The following is a 19,007-nucleotide window of genomic DNA, read 5'->3' on the forward strand; positions in this document are numbered from 1 at the left end:
AAAACATTATTTTATACCGCATAATTCTAATTTATCCCATTTCCATATGGACACATAAATATCTTTTAACAAATTACTCATTATTTCTCTTTACTCTTATTCAATTACATTTCTTTTCTGTATTTATCTATTTTATAGTCATCATATTTATATTTCCCTCTGACTTATTTACAATTATTCTCATCTGACATTCCTCCAAGGTTTTATTAATTCTCAATCAAACATAAACACACAAAACACAAAAACATAAAACTTCTTTTTAGAAAGTGGCTTGGCCCCAGATTACCTCTATACGGACTTCAATTAAATTCATGCTCATCTTATATACCATTATGTTGTGGCTCCGGGCTTGGATTCAGCTCCTGTGATTGATATAAGTTCAAGTGAAGAGGTTATGGCAGAACAATATGAGCCGGCCTGGCTTAGTGATTGGACTGATAACCAGGATGAGGAGATGGACGTGACAAAGGACGACAGACCTGATGTATTAGAATTGTCTATTTGACAACTATTTGAGTGAAGACGTTACAGCAAGGAGCTCTGAGACTGGAGATTTATTGCCAGGACTGGTTTGCCGGACAGAGTAAAGATTTATGCTGTGGTTTCTGCCAGCCGTTATCTTGTAAGACTTCTTTCCGTTTGATTTAATTGTGAAACAGCTGCTTTCTGTTTTGTTCGTTTGAATTTCGAAGGGGAGTCATAACATTATTGTTCCTGGCCCAAACAAACCATCTTTAAAGCAAGATGGATTCAAATCAACTGCAGCGTTTGGCAGAGCAGCAACAACAACAAATTAATCAGCTACTGCAAAGCAATGTGACGCTTCAGAATCAGGTAACACAATTGCTGAATTATGTTTCCAGCTTACCAAGCCCTGCTGCTGTTCCCCCTGCCCCTCCTGTGAGGAAAAGCCCAGTATCCATGCTGGAGAAATTTTCTGGGCAAATGGACAGGTTCCCGGCATTTATGGGTCAATGCCAATTGTTTATCTCTCTGCGGCCTGAAGACTTCCCAACTGACTGGTCTAAAGTAGGATTTATGATCAGTTAATGGCAGCACTACAAGTTCAGGTGTGCTTAGCGTCAGCGCACCATCTGGAAACTGATGGCGGGACTGAGAAGGTGATTGGCATTCTTACCCAATATTTGAGGTGTTTTGTTAATCAGCGACAAAGCGATTGGGCGAAATACCTCCCATTGGCAGAATTCGCTTTTAATAACTCGCAGCACACCTCCACTCGGATAACACCATTTTTCGCGAATGTAAGTTATCATCCGCGCTTCTTCCCATTAACTTGGATGGATTCACCGGTTCCTGAGACACAAGATTTTCTGGAGGAACTACAAGTGGTCCACTGTTTAGTAAGGCAACAACTTGAACGAGCGAAAGAGGACTATAAACGGTTTGCGGACCGGTCACGTCGAGCACCGCCTCCATTAGCTGTGGGTGACAAGGTGTGGTTGTCCATGAAACACCTTCGGATCAATCGCCCAATTAGGAAATTGGACCATCGTTTCATCAGTCCATTCCCGATTGAGGCGGTTATCAACCCTGTGGCATACCGGCTCACCTTACCGCGCTCCATGCGTATTCACCCTGTATTCCATCGCTCTCTTTTGGTTCCTGACTCCCCGGACTGTCCTCTGCGTGCTCCAGCTGGTACGACTTCCCCATCAACGCCCCGTGAGGAGGCGGAGGTTGATGACACAGTGGTCAGCGTTACTGATTTGCGTTGGCTCAAGGGTCGTTTCCAGTATTTAGTCGGGAGGAGAGTGGATGACTCGGAAATTTGCTCATGGACGGATGCATCTGCAGTTCATGCTCCAGACATCATTCGGGACTTTCATGAACGTTTCCCTTCGAAACCGCATCCGGATCATCAGACCCGGGGGAAGGGCCCTGCAGTGAGGGATAGTGTTGTGGCTCCGAGCTTGGATTCAGCTCCTGTGATTGATATGAGTTCAAGTGAAGAGGTCATGGCAGAAAAATATGAGCCGGCCTGGCTTACTGATTGGACTGATAACCAGGATGAGGAGATGGACGTGACAAAGGATGACAGACCTGATGTATTAGAATTGTCAGGATCTTTTACCTCCTCTGGTTCCTTATCTGATCAACAGCCGGGAATGGCTGACAGGGAAGTTTTGAGAGAGTCTTCTAGTGGAGATGAGAACTTGGAAAATTTGTGGTTAAATGTAAAAAATAGAAGACGGTTGAAAAGGCAAAATCAGCTGGAGCGAATGAGAAGAGCGAGTCAGTAAATTAGCACATTGCCTCAATGAGTATAAAAGGACACAGCTGGGCTGGTACATTTTGCCAGGAACAAAGTGACTATTTGAGTGAGGACATTACAGCAAGGAGCTCTGAGACTGGAGATTTATTGCCAGGACTGGTTTGCCGGACAGAGTAAAGATTTATGCTGTGGTTTCTGCCAGCCGTTATCTTGTAAGACTTCTTTCCATTTGATTTAATTGTGAAACAGCTGCTTTCTGTTTTGTTCGTTTGAATTTCGAAGGGGAGTCATAACACCATTACCTATCTTATTTACCATTCTATATCTTCTATATAACTTCTCCCCGCTTTTCACTCTTCTTAATTCTATTTTATTTATTTCATCTTACTTTAAATCATTATACTTGTATCTTTTGTCCATTCTTTTCCAATTAACCATTTATCTCGTTCTCTATAATAAAAAAAGGTTTCTCCTGAAATCACTAATCGAAGTATGATGCCTTCCTATCGTTCCCCTAGGTTGACATTTAAAATAACACCTAAATCCCAGTCTGATTCTGCTTAGTACATTCTGCCTACTAAATTTTAAGAAAAAGAAAGAATAATAAATCTATAAAATAATTAAGTACATAATTAAATAATAAAGTCTATCATTAAATCTTAAACATTTTAATATCTTAATTTATTAAATCTTATAACGTTCCAATTGTCTATTTCAAAAACAGATGCTGCAATAATAAGTTTATAATAACATCAACACAATAGCCATTTAAACTCTATAATTAAACTAAATATTTTAAACATCCCCTTTAATGTTTTATTAAATCTTAAAATCTATCATTATTAAACATTTTAATATTTAAATCTTTTATTAGATCTTATAAAATTCTAATTTTCTATTTCTAATACAAGTACTACAATACTATCATATGTACTTTGCAGAATCTTTTTTTTTAAAATTATACATTACCCTTTATCCCTAAATTTTTTTTGCTTTTTCCCATCTTGTTCCATACCTTTGTGGCTTTTTTCCCCCTTTTCCCTTCCTTTCTTATCCCACCTAGCCTTTTTACCCCCCCTCTCCTAACCTCCGCCTTTTTAGCTTCCCCTCTCTGTTGTATTCCTCTTTTCTTTTGCTTTCTAACATTGTATTGATTTTGCATCTTATTTTTCTCTTTCTTGGGTGTTTTTTTAGGTCTTAAGTCCTTCGTTTTCCTTCCTGTCTTTCTCTTTTCTTTCTTAATCAAACTTTTGGATTCATTAAAGATGCCTCCTCCTCCTCCTCCTCCTCCTCCTCCTCCTCCTCCTCCTCCTCCTCCTCCTCCTCCTTCTTCTTCTTCTTCCTCCATCTGTTGTTGTTTTTTCTGGTAAATAGCAAGCGCCATTTTTAAAAAGTGAAAGGCTTCTCCCACAGCATCCTTGCCTTCTTTCTCTATTTTTCCATAATCCTTTCTTAGTTCATCAACAGGTAAAGCCATTATAGACCTTTTCTTCTTCATTTTCTTTTTCCTCTCCTTCTTATTAAAACAGCCAAGATGTTTCAAAACTTAAAACCATTCCCCAAAGTCCCAGAGTCATCAAGCAGTCCAAACAGAGCACAAAGATCTTCCCTTTGCAATTTCTCTTCCTGGGGTAATATCAATTAAAAAAAGGAAAAAACCCAGTCTGTATTTTAAAGCCTTATTGCAATTAACTTCTAATCTCAAAATCTTCAAGGCATCTCCTCCAGCAAGATCTTAAAAATTTTTTTTTCCCCTTAAGTCCTCTCCCTTCCCACTTGTAACAAAGAGCTTTAAGTTTTTACCTTCTATAAAAAAGCAGGTCTTTCAATGTCCATATGTTAACTCCGTAAGAGAGGGAGAGTAAACTTTCCCTTTCAGCACTTCCATTCGCCGCTTGAAGAGTCTCATCCGGAAACAATATATAGTTCAAAAAATCATAGTTTTCAGGAAGTTAAGTGTATCTTAAAAGTCCCGGTTCAGCCAAAAAACTTTCACTTTAAAACTTTCTCCTTCTTCCTCCTGCACAATCTTGTCCAGCTGCCGGCTTCTTTGTGGCGGCCATTACAGACCGCCGCTCCACCGCCTTGAGAAAAGGGGGTTTTGCCAGCTGGGGAGGGGGTCTGCGATACTCTCAAACCCCTATCCAGATCCCCCCTATCTTTGGCTGCCTCTACAGGGCAGCCTTATCCTTCAGACCCATCAGGATCGGAGGCACCAAGATGGCTAGCACAGCAGGGATCGCACAGGATCACGAATCCCTGCCGCCGCCGAAGCCTGGCAAACTGGAAGCCCCCCAAATGATGTTGATAGTGATCATTGCCTTGTGTGAGGTAGGAATGGAGGCTTCTGAAATATTGCCTGGTTATCCATTAACGTGGCAACAGTTATGTTTCCAAACTGAACCCAACAGTACAGAATATGAAGAGCAGGTATCACTGACACTGATGGAACCTATGGCTGAGGCTGGAATCTGTATAAGATTCCTTAGATGATGGTTTGTATTTGGGAAAATACCCGACATGTAACCACACATATGACATTGCCATTAATCATAAGGATTTGTCTAAGAGGATGGAGCAATTATATGATCATTGTTTTGAAATGTATGGCAATTGTTTTCCTTCTTATATGAGATTTAGAGCTCTGGAGGAGGGATTATTTATGCCATTCATTGAATTAAGAAGTTCTCCGAAGAAGTTAATGTTTTGTATAATTTGTCAAAAGTGATTACTTTGTTTGGATCTCCTGTAAAGCCAACTAAATGGACAAATCAGAAAAATTGTGTTAAGTATAAGTATAAACATCCAGAGAAAAAGCATGAAAAAACAATTTATAATTATTTGCCTACCGAAGAGGTTTTTCATTGTATGGAGGTTGAAGAAGTAGATGGAATGATACATGTGTTGTATTTACCTAGAGGTTAGTTTATGTTTTGTGGAACATATGCATATGCATTTATACCAGCTAACACAATAGGTGGACCTTGTATGATTGGTCGTTTAATGACTGTTATGGCAACTGCTCATGCTAAGAATATAAACAAAGACACTAAGTTATACTATGAAGTTATGAATGAAGTTATGAATTCTATCATGATCCTAGGTTTTATAGGGAACCTGTGCCGGATGATACGGTACTAAGAGAAGAACATGAACACGTCCACGTTCAAGAACATGAGGATACTTCTAAGAATAAAGAGCATAAAGAACCTCATTTTATTATATATACATCCTACAGTTAGATGGCCAGTGGCCCAGTGGGGAGCTGAACATGAATCTGTAGGAGAACATGTGAAGAAATATAGAGGGAAAAGAGCAGCTCTTAGTGATGCTTATTCTTCAGATTGTGATGATGAAGTAGTAATGTTGTCTAAAATAGAAGCAGATGTTCTGGGAATATTTGCTTGGGGAGCTACATACTATAATAATTTGCAGTTGGGACATTTAGCTTGTGCTTTGGCTAAGGGTATTAATGTAACTTCCTCTGATATTGCAACCCTAGCTGATGAGATGGGAGAAATAAGGAAGTCTGTGTTACAGAAACATGTGGCAATTGATTATGTACTTGTTAGAATGGGTCATGGATGTGAGGAGTTCAACGGAATGTGTTGTTTCAATATTCAAGACAGAGCACAATTTATTGAGTCTAAGCTGAAAATTTTACATAATATAACTACCCATTTAACTCATGTTATGAACAGTAAAGCTTTAAGACACATATGGCATGTATTAACTTCCTGGTTGCCCAATTTTGCATGGATAAAAGAGAAATTTCTTGGTAATGTTATAATCATTGTAATAGGGCTTATTTCATATATTTGTGTTAAATGTATACCACTGTGTGAATTGTATTTCCACTGCTTTAAGCCTAAGAAAATTGAAGTAAAGCATAAAAGTTTTAGTCAGCAGGGAGTTAGGCTTATGTTGCAAGAACTTGATGGAAATTCTCAGGTGTAAATTGATTCAAACAGTGGATTGTTATATGTTCTGTCCCACCTGTATCCACAGATGAAAACTTCAAGTTACAGAGTTCAAATACTTTACTCAAACAAAACCAGAGACAGAAGATTCAATTGCTCTGTTTTCACAGTCCTTTGGCAATCCTCCTAGAATCTGTCTGGCAATTCTGTATAGTTCGTAAATCACAACACTGACGCACTTCTTTCCAAGGCAAAAATCCACTTTGTTTCCAGCAAAGATTACGAACTCGTATGATCACTTATATCCTCTGAGAGAGGGCGTGTCAGTCTCATTAATTAATCCTTTGCTGGACGTCTCTTTTCTAATTGAGATTGACGTCTCAATCTTCTCCTAGTTCTGGCATCCAGCCAGCATCTGGCAGTTTCATCACCACTTGAAGCCTCTGATACACTTTACTGATTAACAGTTAACACCTGAGGTGCAATCAGGGACGGAGTTCCAGAAGAGGAAGACGTCTCTGAAACTACTAATAAATTAGGCTCATCTCTCAGATTCAACTCCTCCTCTTCCCCCAGACTCCTCTCAACGTTGCTCAGCAATGCAGGCTCGAATCTCAATGCCAGATCTTCCTCCTCACTCGAGCCTACATCTGCTGACTGACCTGGTTCAAACCTCGGAGGCACAACAGTTATATACGGAAATTTGGCCCATTACACCTGAGAACATAGAGAGCCGAACCGAAGCCATTTTGTGTTTGCAGTCTGAACTTTTAAAGATCAGAACATTTATACAATATATTTTTTCTGCTAAAAATTATACAGGATTGCAAAACTTGTCCTTGGCTTAAGTCGAAGATATGTACTACGACACTTTGACATTATAAGTCAAATTGATAGATATTAATGATCACTTGTGTAATCTTCTGTTATTTGCAAAACAGGAAATCTGGAGATAAATGATGAAGTGAAGAATGTTGGGGAATTTCCAGTGGCAAGTGGGGGAAGTTATGTAAAAAGACCCACAACTTTCCTATGGGATACTTATTTGAAAAACAGGAAGCGTGTAACCATTTATATAACCATTTATGGGTATATAAAGTGGTTTTTACTAAACATACTGTGTTCAGTTTGGGTTAAAGGTGAATGATACTGCAGTGTTGTGATTGGAAGGATCGGTCCTGTTGGGAGTTTTGACTCTGATGACTGTTAGATCATGGATTGACGTCAGAACCAGGAAACGTTAATCTGAAGGGCAAGCCAGTTAATTAGCACGTTGCCTTAATGGGTATAAAAGGACACAGCTGAGCTGGTGCCTTTCGCCAGAAACAAAATGACTATTTGAGTGAGGACGTTACAGCAAAGAGCTCTGAGGCTGAGGATTTATTGCCAGGACTGGTTTGCCGGACAGAGTAAGATTTATGCTGTGGTTTCTGCCAGCCGTTATCTAATAAGACTTCTTTCCGTTTGATTTAATTAAACCGCTGCTTTCTGTTTTGTTCGTTTGAATTTCGAAGGGGAGTCATAACATTATTGTTTCTGGCCCAAACAAACCATCTTTAAAGCAAGATGGATTCAAATCAACTGCAGCGTTTGGTAGAGCAGCAACAACAACAAATTAATCAGCTACTGCAAAGCAATGTGACGCTTCAGAATCAGGTAACACAATTGCTGAATTATGTTTCCAGCTTACCAAGCCCTGCTACTGTTCCCCCTGCCCCTCCTGTGAGGAAAAGCCCAGTATCCATGCCGGAGAAATTTTCTGGGCAAATGGACAGGTTCCCGGCATTTATGGGTCAATGCCAATTGTTTATCTCTCTGAGGCCTGAAGACTTCCCAACTGACCGGTCTAAAGTAGGATTTATGATCAGTTTATTAACTGGGCAGGCTGCTAATTGGGCTACTCCCTTGTTAGTTCAAGATAGCCCGTTGTTGAATAATTTCCAGGGTTTTCTTCAACAAATGAGAGTGATGTTTGAGAACCCAATTATGGTTATGGGACATTAATCAGGGGAAACGTTCCCTGCAGGAATACGTTGCAGAATTTCGTTTGCTGTGTTTGGACTCTAACTGGAACGAACCGGCTCATATGGCTGCATTCCAGGAAGGCTTGTCTGATGCCATCAAAGATGAGCTGGTCCATGCAGAGAGGGCTTTAACTTTGGATGCATTGATAGTTCAGTGCTTACGAATTGAAGCTCGTTTACAGCAACGTGGACGCAAACGGCTCGGTATGGAACCATCTTCGTTTTCTCGTGCACAACCCACGCCACCGAGAGTTTTCCAACCCACGGTTAATGTTGAGGAGCCGATGGAGTTAGGCGCACTCCGCCCTCGCTTAATGGTGCGAGAACGTTCGAGAAGGTTCCAGGAAGGCTTGTGCCTTTATTGTGGGGGTCTGGGACATTTTGTTAATTCCTGCAAATGGAGAGGGACCCACAGACCCGTACCTGAAACCACTCTTGGCTCGTCAGGAAAACAGGGTAGACCTGACCTCAAGGAAACCCTAGGTCGGACACATTTCACATCCCCACCTCAAATTGCTGAAGTAAATCCTGGCCCTCCTCGGCATTTACTTTTGGACACTCGAATTTTTCTACAGTCACAGAAGGAGGGAATTCCTGCAGTTGCGTTGGTGGACTCAGGGGCTACAACCAGCTTTATGGACCGAGCTTTTGCTACGCACTATGGGATCCCATTGGTTGCTGTACATCCACCCATTAAGGTGGAAACCGTGGATGGGCGTGAGCTCAAGTCTGGGCCCATTCATTTCGCCACCCAGCCAGTGCGTATGATCATTGGGGATCATGAGGAGGTGATAAGTTTTTATATCACCTCGAACCTTCATCTCCCTTTGGTGCTCGGAATGTCCTGATTGCGTTTGCACAATCCGTTGGTGGCTTGGTCGCAGAACGGTATTTCTTTTCCAAGTCTCCAATGTGTAGACCACCTGAGACAATTGGAACGAGCGACGCCTCCATTGGCTGTGGGAGACAGAGTGGGGTTGTCAATGAAACATCGTCAAGTTAATCATCAGACTCGGGGGAAGGGCCCTGCGGTGGGGGATAGTGTTGTGATTGGAAGGATCGGTCCTGTTGGGAGTTTTGACTCTGATGACTGTTAGATCGTGGATTGACGTCAGAACCAGGAAACGTTAATCTGAAGGGCAAGCCAGTTAATTAGCACATTGCCTTAATGGGTATAAAAGGACATAGCTGAGCTGGTGCCTTTCGCCAGAAACAAAATGACTATTTGAGTGAAGACGTTACAGCAAAGAGCTCTGAGGCTGAGGATTTATTGCCAGGACTGGTTTGCCGGACAGAGTAAGATTTATGCTGTGGTTTCTGCCAGCCGTTATCTAATAAGACTTCTTTCCGTTTGATTTAATTGTGAAACGGCTGCTTTCTGTTTTGTTCGTTTGAATTTCGAAGGGGAGTCATAACACTGCAGTATCTCTCTTAATAAAGCCAGTTACAGATTTTCAGAATATCAAAGTCTGTTGTTTCATTTCTTCACTCACTTATCCCAGAACTAGAAAAAGAATAATTAAAATTGAATAGACATGAAAATAAGAATTTATAATAGACTAATCAAGCAAGACAGATAAATGTTTATGGAAGATAAAAGTGATCAATATTTAAGATATGAAAGGGAATATTATGTGGAGCCCAACAGAGAATAGACATAATCATGTAGTAGGATAATATTTTTAATGAATTATATATTTTGTTATTCACATATATAAGGTAGCAAGGTTATAATGTTATAATGTTAATATTATTGGCTACAAGAAAACATATTTGTGTAAAAATAAGATGTTAGAGGGAAGGGAATATACAGAAAATAAAATATATGCAAAAGTGACAAATGTGTCATGGGGGGTACATAATAGGGGATAATATAAATTAAGATGAAATTTTGAATGGTCAATGAATGGTATGAATAGATTAAATTGTAAACATTGAGAGCATAAGAAATATATGATCAAGGAAGTTAGAGATTGATTAGAATATTAAATATTTGGTTATCCACTTGTACAAGGTATATTGTTATATTGTTGGTTAAACAAAATAAGATGGAAAATATATTTGTGCAAAAATGAGAAGGTAGAGAAAAGGAGATAGACAGAAAATAAAATATATGTAATAATATTGGAAAGGGGATTTAATAGGGGATAATACAAATTAAGATTAAACTTTGAATGATTAATGGAATGATGTGAATAGATTAAACTGTAAACATGTTGAATATAAATATATGATCAAGGAAGATAGAGATTGATTGATATAAAATAATTTATGAGAATATAAAGAAGAAAATTGGGTAATAGATAATGATGTGATGTTAGAAAGCTGTATCAGTTACTATGGATATGACAGATTTAAAATATAAAACACCTGGAACCACACTGTTCTCACAAAGATGAATTTAAATAATTAAAAAATAAAAAACTTTTTCAAAAAAAAAAGGCTAGAGATATTGTCAGGACTATTGCAGTCAGCTTAGCAGAAGTGGAAAGGGGTTTCTCACAAATGAACATAATATGTTCAGAGGGCAGAAGTCGCCTTATGGTTTCCAATATAACAAATCTGCTGACTATCAATCTAATTGGCTTACCTCTGTAAGAATGGGACCCTGTTCCTATAGTTAAAAAACGGGTTATGGGCACATCACACAGCTGATGGTGCTCCTGTCAAACAAAAGAAAACTGCAACTGATGATGCCAATAAAAAAGCAATTTGGCAGTACTTTAAATAACAGTTTTATTGTTTTTTGTAAAGTTTTGTTATGTAATAGTTTTTGATTAATATTTCAAAATGTAACAAAATCTAGTTTTGTGTACCTTTTTATTATTTAAGCATTAAAGACATGGAATAATAAACTACTTTTGTTTTGGTATATCTTTTTTTTATACTTAAAAAAGTCATTAGGGCAAAGAAGTGATGTTGCGTTGGCCACGCCCAGCCAGTCATGTGACCAGCAAGCCACACCCAGTCAGCAAGCCACACCACCCAATCATATGGCCACCAAACCACACCCCCAAATTAGGCCATGCCCACAGAACCGGTTGTTAAGAAATTTGAATCCCATCCCTGGTTACCTTCCCATTCTACATAAAAAAGAACTTATACTATATATATGCACACGCACTTTATATACATATACATATAATCTGAAGCTATTGAGAACCTTAGACGAAACAGATTTTCTTGAGTGGCTGGAGTTAAGTGGCATACAAATTTAATAAATCATTATTATTATTAATTGCATATATATTTCTCCATGCTTGGTGACAAAAAGACTGCCTCAGAGGCTTTATTAACATCATTAAAAATACACGTTGTTACCATCTTTTTGCTAGTCTTTCATTTCTGCTATAATGGTTACTGTTATCTCAGCTCTATGTTTGGGATTTCGCCTTAGAGCTCTATTTTTCTGCACTGAAAAACAGATGTCGAAGCTGCAGTCCTGGGAGTCTTCCTGGGCCAACAACAGCCCAGCCATTCAGCTCTAGCAACACATCTGACTGATGGTTTCCTAGCACTTCATCTCCTTGTAGCACTGAGCTCCTTGGCTTTTGAAATCCAGCACTCTTGGATTTCAAGAGTGCTCGGGTTCAGCAGCCAAAGAAGTGGCACTGGATTTCAAAAGCCAAGCAGCTCAGAGCTACAAGGAGAAGATGTGCCAGGAAGCCATGAGCAAGAGGCCTTGGAGGAGAGCATTCAGCTGGCATTCAGAGGCAAGAGAGAAGCTCCAAGAAGCATGGGAAGCAGCTAGGACGAGCAGCCTGCCTCCCAGACAGCATGGGAAGCAGCAGAAAGTGTGGGAACCTCTGGGATAAAAAAAAATTCACTCACTCAATTCCAACTTTGCGAGATCTTTTTCTTTCACGAGAAGTTGGAATTGATTGATTGAACTTTTTTTTTAGTCCCACATAAACTTTCATTTCCCTGCACATGATGGCAAGAAATGCGATGGAACTGGAAATCAAGTAGGCAAAGAAATGCTTGGGGAATTTGGGGAAAGCAGTGGTGGATGGGGCATTGGTGGATGGGAAAAACTCTTCTGCCCACAAAGAGAAAAAGAGAAGGGGAAAGAGGCTGGAGAAGGGGAAAGAGGCTGGAGGAACTCTGTCTCACTCCATGCACCCCAATGAAAGGCTGCTTCCCTTTCCTGCAAAGAAGGCAGGCAAGCATGGCAGAGCCGTGGGGACTACAGGGAAGGCAGGCAAGTGCGCTGGGCCTCGGAGACTGTAGGGTGACGTAGGAGGCAGCTAGGCCAGGATTCGGGCCTTGCTGCTAGCAGTCACTCACCCAGGCAGACCAGGGCACAGGACTGGGTTGTGTGGAGAGCGCCACCTGAGATGCAGCTGAAGGCAGGCAAAGTTGGCCCTCAGAAACCGTGTGGTTGAGGCAAGCCAGGGAGCCAGACAGAGCTATACCGGGCAAGCAGACAAGATGAGGAGTGGCTGGGTGGGAAGGGACCGGAGGGGCAGGGAGAGGCAGGGGCTGCCAGAATTGTAAAAACTGCTTCACACAGGCCAGCCCGAAGTAGCTGAATCCTACCACTAACAACATTATTTGCCTCTCCACTCTAGTGGATTGGGTGGATGTGACCAGCAAGAGATGATCCCTCAGATAACCTAGTCCCAAGCCATGAAGGGCTTTAAAGGTGACAACCAGCACCTTGAATTGCATCCAGAAGCAAATCAGCAACCAATGCAGATCCTGAAGGAGAGGTGATACATGTGCACAAAGAGTCTGCACAAAACCATTTTGCACCAACTGGAGCTTCTGAATGCTTTTCAACGGTAGCCCCATGTAGAGTGTTTTGCAATAGTCAAGACGGGAGGTGACTAGGACATGAGTGACCATGAGTATGAATTGTTGGTCTAGGAAAGGGCATAACTGGCACACAACTTTCCCCCAGTTTCCCAAAGATAGGAGGAAAGGGGGGGGGGGGCTCAGAATGTGAAAAAAACCCTGCTTAAATATTTGTCAAAAACTTACTGAAGAATGTCACTGCTATCTAAAAATGTGGTGGAGAAGATGGTTAATGTATTCCTATCGTATTATAGAGCTGCTAAAATATGGTACTTCAGCCTACATTGTTGAAGACTATGGATCATTAGAGATTGTGTTGTGTCGCGGGAAAGATCGACTCGAGACCAGTTAGACTTCAGCTCTTTTTATTGGTCTCTCTGAAACTGAACAACTGCAGAGCCACGGCAGCCTCTTTTATAGCAGCTGCTCGCGGCTCACGGCCAATGACCGCTCTTCAAAGTTCCCGCCATCAGATGGACCAATCAAAAGGGATTATTTCAAGTATTCAAATATATAACACACCTCCCCATGTCGTCCAGTCCAACCAATCAGGCATCCCTAGGTTACGTAGTCACGCAAATAGGTGGGGCTCTTATGGCTTCTACTGGACCTGCACAATTCAGTCGTGGTGTTGTCTTCGGGCGGTTCAGACGGGTTCGCTGCTTCTCCCGTCCTTCTCTGTGGAACCTCCTGGAAGGTAGAGTCAGCCATGCTGCTCCCGCCTGGTCTATCCGGGCTGGTTGAGTTGGCTCGGCTGCTCCCGCCAGGAGTGGCTTCATGTTGATTTTCTGCTGAAGTCGTTTTCAGGTATGTGATTGCAATTTCTTAGCGGGGCTATTGGTGTTGTTGGTTGGTGCATTGTTGTTAATGTCTGTTTTGTTATTTCTCGTGTTTGTGGAGGGTCTCCCCCTCCCCTCTCATTTGCGTTTGAGGGTTCTCCCCCCTCTCTGGTTTGATTGTTATTTTGGTTTAATGTTCGATGTGGTTCATGTGTGTGTGTGTCTGTGTTCTTCTCCTTCGTCCCTTGGATTGTTAGTGTTTCTCGACAGCGTTCTTGATCTAAGTTCGTCTATGTGTCTCCTCCAGTTTTTTCCATCCTCTGTTTCTACTCTGTACGAGCGGGGTCTGGTTACCTGGATTATTTTAGCTGGGATCCATAGTGGGTCCCCTGTGAGGTTTTTTGCATAGACCAGGTCCCCTGTTCCAAATGTACGGTACTTACTGGAGGAGTCTGTTGGCTTTTCAGGGCTGTATGTGGGGTGTAATCTATCTAGGTGCGACCTTAATTTTCTGCCCATCAATAGTTCTGCTGGGCTTTTATTAGTTGTGGTGTTTGGTATGATGTGCTGTATAGTTAGTAATTTATAGAATCTTTCCTGGATGTCTCCCGTGCCTAGTTTATCTAGTGTCTCTTTAGTATACCGAACCATGCGTTCCGCCTGTCCGTTCATAACCGGGTGACCTAGCACTGTTAGGGCATGCCTTATTCCCTGTTTGGTGAGGAACCTTTCAAATGTCAGCACCATGAACTGCAGCCCATTGTCTGATACCACTAGATCCGGTAACCCATGTGTTGTGAACAGCTTCCTCAGCTGTCTGATTATGGCTTCTGTCGTTGTGGAGTGCATGACGCTTACCTCCAGCCAATTGGAGTAAGCGTCTACTACTATCAAAAATGTGTGTCCTTTCGTTGGTCCTGCGAAATCTATGTGTATCCTGACCATGGGCCCCTCGGTGTTTCCCAGTCGAGTACAGGTGCAGAAGGGGGTCTAGGCCTGGATTGTTGGCATTGTGTGCATGTTTCCACCCATCTCCCAATATCCTTATCCATCCCTGGCCACCATACATAACTCCTGGCCAGGGATTTCAGTCTTACAATACCTGGATATCCTTCATGCAATATATACAGTATTTGTTCCTTCAGTATGTCCGGTATGATTACCCGATCCCCCCCATAGTACACATCCTTTTAAATTAGAGAGTTCAGTTTGTCTAATACGATAGGGTTTGACAGTCTCGTCATTTTCTATCTACGGCCACCCTTTACCTACCCAATTTAAAATCCACACCAGGATTTTGTCTTTCGCGGTTTCCCTCGCAATGTCTGTTGCTGTTATGGGTAGGTTTGCCAACGTCTCGATTTGCAGGGTTGATGTGGTTGGTGCAGGATCATCTTCTAACTCAGGTAGGGGGTACGGCTCAGGGCGTCAGTGTGCGTTATGTTCTTTCCTGGCCTGTGGATTAAGTTGTAGCTGTATGCCGCGAGGAACTCGGACGATCTCTTCATTCGCGGTGACAATATGTTGGGGGTAGCTTTGTTTCCTGCAAGTATTCTTAAGAAAGCTTTATGATCTGTAATCAATGAAAAAATTCTGACGTAGAGGTATTCGTGGAATCGTTTGACTCCTGTTATTACAGCCAGCACTTCTCTGTCCAATTGGCTGTAATTTCTCTCCGCTTTTGATAGGGTTTTGGAGTGGAATGCGATCGGTGCTTCTCTTCCATCGGGTAATATGTGGCTGAGTATGGCTCCGACGCCAAACGGTGATGCATTGCAGGTTACTGTTAGTGGCAGGGTTTCGCTATACTGGATAAGCACAAAGTCTGATGTGAGTAAGTCTTTGATTCCCTGGAATGCGGTTTCTTCTCATCACCCCCAGGTCCCGGTAGCCTTCTTATCCAGCAGCCTGTGTAATGGTTCTGCTGTCGTTGCCTTCTGTGGCAAGAAAACATTGTAAAAATTAATAAGTCCCCAAAAGGCTTGTAATTCTGTTTTATTTTTGGGTCTGGGAGCTTCTTTGATTGCTCTGATTTTCTTTTCAGTGGGGTGGATTCCTTCTTTATCTATGAGATATCCCAGGAATTCAACCTTATCAATGGCTAGTTGGCACTTTTCTCTTTTCACTTTGAGTCCCGCCTCTTTAAATTTTTGTAAAACTTCCCTCAGCCTGCCTTCCAGTTGTTTTTTGTCTCTGGCGGATACCAATACATCATCAAAATATGGTACCACCCCCTTGATTCCCTGCAGAAGGCATTCCATCAAGCTTTGGAATACCCCTGGGGCCACGCTAACTCCAAATTGTAGTCTTTTGCATTTGAATGCCCCCCTGTGAGTCACAATTGTTTGTGTTTCCTCTGTTTCTGGGTCGGCTGGCAATTGTTGATAAGCTTGCGCAAGGTCGAGTTTCGCGAAAACTTTTCCTCCCCCCAACGAATGTAATAGGTGTTGTACCACCGGAACGGGGTATGCGCTTTGTTGTAACACATGGTTGAGGGTGGCCTTATAGTCTCCACAGATACGCACGGACCCATCCAGCTTAATTGGAGTCACAATTGGGGTTTCCCACCTTGCGTGGTCAATTGGTTCTAATACCCCCTGTGTGATGAATTTATCTAATTGCTCATCGATTTTTGGTTTTAACGCAAAAGGGCCTTGCCTCGCCTTCAGTCTAATTGGGGCTATACTAGGGTTCAAATTAAATGAGATAGGGGACCCTTGGTACTTGCCCAGTTCTCCATCAAAAACATCCTGGAATTCCCTCATCAGGTTCTCCTCCCAGTCCATCTCAGTGACGCTGTTGATCCCAGTCACTCCGATTCCCAGGGGTGCAAACCATTCGAGTCCCAGTAGACTGGGGAGATCCTGGTCTACTATCGTCAATGGAAGGATTGTCGTGTATTTTTTGAATTTGACTTGGAAATGTCTGAGTCCGACTATGGGAATCCTGTTCCCTTGGTAGTCTTTCAGTGTTAGTTTCTGTCTTTCTAATTCCTTTCTTTGCATATCTGGTATCAGGCTCTTTAGGGTGTTCCATGATATCATGGACAGATATGAACTGGAATCCACCTCCATCTCGCATGGCTGGCTCTCTATGGTGACTTGTACATGCACCTTCCTTGCATCGGTTGCGCTCGAGTGGCCAATTTTTATTGTCTGGTGTGTTTCTTCTTTTCTGTTGGTTTCATTGAACTGCTTATTTCTGTTTTCTTGGCTCGAATCGCTCCCTGTCTGTCTCTCTCTTGTTCTGGGGAGGGGGTGCTTCCTCTTTGTCTAGGGCTGTAGCTATTTCTGTTGCGGCAGACCCTAGCTATGTGTCCCTGCCTTTCACAATGCCTGCAAACAGCGTTGTGGAAATGGCACTCGGACCATGGGTGGTCCTGTCCGCACCCCGCACAACGGAATTCTGATTTCCGTTCTCTTTGGTCTCACCTGCTTTTTTCTGACTGGAGTCTATTGATCTCTTCTTCCTCCTCGTTGGTTTCGGACAGGGATTCAATGTCCTCATGGTGTGTTGTGGTGGTGGCCTTTTGAGTTCCCTCTGGCTTCTTGTCTTGAGCTGGGCTAGGGTCTTTTAGAGCTTCCTGTGTTGCTCTATTCATTTTCCGCATGGTGGCTGCTAATTTCTGCGCTGCTTCCGCTGCGGTAGCTTCTGCGATAGCCTCGGTTACTGTTATGTTGGGTCTGGTCAGTAACTGGCTCTGTAAGGTGAGATCTCTGAGTCTGAGGACCATGCGGTCCCTCATGGCCTCGTCCATATTGAGAAATTCGCGTGCTCCGCCAATGTCTCTTAGAGCCGCAATGAAATCTCCTATGCTCTCACCTTCCTTTTGGTCTCGCTTGTAAAATTCATGCCTCCTGATGAGGCTTGAGACAGCTGGCACATAATGTGCTCGCAGCACTCTGTCCAAATCTGGCCAACCCATTTGCTTCACATCCTGGGGTTTTGCCAATGCTTTGGCCATCTTGAAGACTGTGGGCCCACAGTGGGTTAGGAAAACGGCTCTCTTTCTGTTTTTGGATATCCCCTGTAACTCATTGCTCTCTAGGAACATGAGGAATCTGTCGATGTAAGAGTCCCAGTCCTCCGTCGCTGGGTTGAACGGTGCGGGTGGCGAGTTGCCACATGCTCAACTGGTCTACTTTGTCTCAGTATCCCACCTTCGTCGCCAGTGTTGTGTCGTGGGAAAGATCGACTCGAGACCAGTTAGACTTCAGCTCTTTTTATTGGTCTCTCTGAAACTGAACAACTGTGGAGCCGCGGCAGCCTCTTTTATAGCAGCAGCTCGCGGCTCGCGGCCAATGACAGCTCTTCAAAGTTCCCGTCGTCAGACAGACCAATCAAAAGGGATTATTTCAAGTATTCAAATATATAACAGTGTTGTAACTAGGAGGTTTGAACCTGCTCTGTCAGAGGACATAGGCTCAAGTGATGAGGAAGATCTGGCATTAAGGTTTGAGCCTGCCTTGTTGAGTGACACAAATGGGAGTCAGGAGGAAGAGGAAGATAGGGCATTGGGGTTTGAACCTGCTTTGCTGGAAGTTTCAGAATCCTCACCTCTCCTGGACCTTCCTCATTAGTTACACCTGTGTCGGCAGATAATCAGGAGAACGTGCCAGAGTCCTTGGATGAAGATCAAACCGAAGAATCTTGGTTTGATGCAAGGAACAGACGTAAGCGGAAACGTCAAGCACAAACTGGAAGGAGACGTCGAATCAGAGACTGAGTAAGAGACTGACACGCCCCTTCAGGAAATATAAGGAGGCGTGTTAGCTCCGGAGCACTGTTCGGATCAACTTTGTTATTTACGTTCGCAGTTTGGAAAAAGTTTTCTGTTTGCCGTTCGGCTCTGATTTATAGTGCTGCTCGTTATCTGGATTTGCAGACAGTTTCTGGGAAAGCTGCCAACGACGACTTCAGCCAGAGGAAAGTTAACTCTGTTGTTCCTGATATTGTCTCTTCATGTTTTTTTCCTTTGGACATTTGGACTCTCACCTTGTGGCCACAGGTGAGACAGAACATAACAGATTGTTCAGTTTAAACATCTGCAATCAGCTTAGGCCATTCCCAGATAGCCTAATGCCTAATGCCACTTTGGAGTTAGAAACATGATTAGTAACAATGGAGGCCAGAGCAAAGTTATGCTATTTTAATCTTTGGCTAAGACTATTTTTTCTAATTCCACTAGTTCTAGAAGATTGCTTGAAAGATAGCTTGAAAGAAGCCCTGCAGGGGGGAAAAACTCTATCATTGT

The 19,007-nt window shown here is 42.4% G+C and overlaps 1 long non-coding RNA gene across 1 annotated transcript in view; it reads left to right on the forward strand.

The window, feature by feature from the left end:
- Positions 1–19,007, forward strand: part of LOC148127917 (uncharacterized) — a 139,599-nt gene that overhangs the window by 38,058 nt on the left and 82,534 nt on the right. The window lies entirely within an intron of this gene.

This window comes from Pseudonaja textilis, chromosome 1 (genome assembly GCF_049901715.1).
Source record: "Pseudonaja textilis isolate UNSWEBS1 chromosome 1, rPseTex1.2, whole genome shotgun sequence".
Classification (NCBI taxonomy): domain Eukaryota; kingdom Metazoa; phylum Chordata; class Lepidosauria; order Squamata; family Elapidae; genus Pseudonaja; species Pseudonaja textilis.